Source organism: Xenopus laevis, chromosome 5L (genome assembly GCF_017654675.1).
Source record: "Xenopus laevis strain J_2021 chromosome 5L, Xenopus_laevis_v10.1, whole genome shotgun sequence".
Classification (NCBI taxonomy): Eukaryota; Metazoa; Chordata; class Amphibia; order Anura; family Pipidae; genus Xenopus; species Xenopus laevis.
In genome coordinates, this window is record NC_054379.1 from 111,341,577 (window position 1) to 111,344,293 (window position 2,717).

The following is a 2,717-nucleotide window of genomic DNA, read 5'->3' on the forward strand; positions in this document are numbered from 1 at the left end:
CCACAGTCCTCTAGATTTACTAAAGGGCAAAGTGACTAACGCTAGCGATGATTTGCTATCGTTGATTTCAGGCACTTTGCCGATTTACTAACGGGTGTAGGCGTAACTTCGCTAGCGAATGAGACAGATGCTAGCGATCATTCACACTCTATCGCCAGGCAAATTTTTGCTCTGGCGAATGTACGTTACTCCGCAAATTCACAAAGATGCAGATTTTACTGAATGTTACCTCTTTCGCTTGCCTTCGCCAGCTCAGACCAGGCGAGGTGCTTTGGAGTGCATAGATCGTCCTCAATCTTCTGTTACGTACATCATATTTTTAGTGGAAAAAGTTTCTAAGTCCCAAAAAACACTAGCGTCTTTTCCTTTGTCAGAGTGATAGCCTGCAAAAGTCCTTAAAAACATAAACTATACAGTGGGCTCATGTGTAGGGCATTATAACAACTCTATTTTCTTTATTAAGGTTCCCTGGACTTGTGTATTGTAATGTATTTGCTGCAACATATACATCCATTCAACTTTATAATTTACCGAAGACCTCTAACGAAGTTACGCTAGGCATAATTGAACGCTAGGGCATCTTCGATTTGATTGCCAAAGTAACGCTAGGGGAAATTCACCAGTGTTTGGCACCCTGGATGCAGCTTTGCATTTTAGTAAATTAGTGTTGTCTGAGCTGGGAAGCTATCGCTGACGAAATTAGTGAAATTCCGCCACTCTCCATTCATATGGAATTTTTAAAAGAGTATTTATCAATGGGTGAAAGTTCATCCTGAGAGTGGTGGAATTTCACTCTAGAGGACATTGGCGATCTCTAACTTCACTCTTGGAGAAATTTACCCCATAGGCTCTTATAGACATTTTATTCAAATAATTCAACATTTTCTCTGTAATAATAAAACAGTACCTTATTGGAAGAAAACCCAGCCTATTGTGTTTATTTAACATGTACATGATTTTCTAGTAGACTTAAGGCATGAAAATCCAAATTACAGAAAGATCTGTTATCCGAAAAACCCCAGGTTCCAAGCATTCTGGATAGCAGGTCCCATGCCTGTGCAAACAAATAAGGTTGTGAAAATCACAGTGCACTTTTTACTCCCTTTCATGAGGCCTCTGTTTTTTTTGATCAGAATAATGAATATGTAATTTTGTAATGTGGCTTTCAGTCACTTCATGTATCATGATAAGTCCATGGTTAGGCAGCAAGCCTATGCATTAGAAAACGATATAAAATTAGGTTTTAGTAAATGGGCTAGCTGCTTTTGTCCTGGGGCCAATTGGAATACTAATAGGGTGCAGAAGATGAGGATACCAGGAGTTGTTTGCTGGATAACTATACAAATTAGTCCAATTTACAGTTGTACTTTGGACAAAAAAGATGTTTGATTTAACAATAACATTGATTTCTTTAAGCCGTATTTTATTGCTGACCCTTGTTATGTACTTTTGTTCCTCCCCAATAAATCCTTCCCTCTTTCTGCTGCAGTTCTATTCCTTGGCTAATTACAATTCTCACAAAAACAACAATGCATTTTACTGGAAACATAATTACATAGAATCGTATACATTTATTAAGATATATAGTTATATTTTTTAATTACCTTGAAATTATTTTTTTTTCATTGCATGCATAAAACGCATAAGTAATAGCCATTAGGGAAGTTTCTGGAGTAAGCAGTTTGGTGTTTCTGATGCTGATCTTGTAACATACCATGGAACTCCTGTGGGGGGATCCGTGGCTGAAAGTAATTGCAGAGAATGTAAGCACACCTTCCTTTTCAGTGCTAAACAACATTGTCTTCATATATTTTGATTTAAGAGCTCAATTTTCTTTTTATGTATCTCCATTCATCAAAACTTTGAACTGTTTTATTTTCTCCCCAGTTCTTTTGGAAGAAACCAAGTTTGCTGTAGTCGGAGTTGCCTAGGCAGATTCATTCACGCACTGCTGATCTCAGTGTTAGCAGTGATTGATGAGTTACCCGTGGCGTAGGTGCAAATTAATTATGTCTGTTGAGCAATTCTTTACTGCTCGCTGGGATACACATATAAAAATCCAGCACAATGTCGGTACCATGACAAAAATTGCAGTTTATAGGAATTATATTATAAGTGTTTCTGACCTTTAGGGTTCAAGCTTCCCTTTACAGTTGTCCTTGAAGATGGGCCCACTCTCCACTGCTTTAAGTCCCCCTAAAGTTTTGGGAATTACTGGTCTACGAGTTCAATGGTTGTGTCCCCACATATGTAATAAAGGACACAAAGTTTGCCCAGGAGCAGTAACCATAGCACCCAATAAGATATTTCTTGACCAGTAAATGCTACTTGCTGATTGGTTGTTATGGATTACTGCTCCTGGGCAAATTTAGTGTCTTTTATTACATAACTTCAGAGAGTTTCACATCTTAGGACAAGTGTGACAAGCTCCACTTTACATTAGCAGTAAAGATATTGAATTGCTTGTTTTCTTCCACTAATAATATCTGGGTTTCTGAATTTGTGGGTAATTTTAAGATGCACTGAGGCTACGTCATCTGCTAACTGTGTGTTGTTAGAGCCTTAACAGGACTGGACTGGGATTCAAAATAGGCCTGGCATTCCTAGTACACAGAGGCCAAAACAGCTCCCACCAGCCCACTTAGTAATCTCTTTCTATGGCATCTTACAGCAGCCCCTGTGGGCGGCATTTGCCAGAATCCACAGATTGCCAGTCC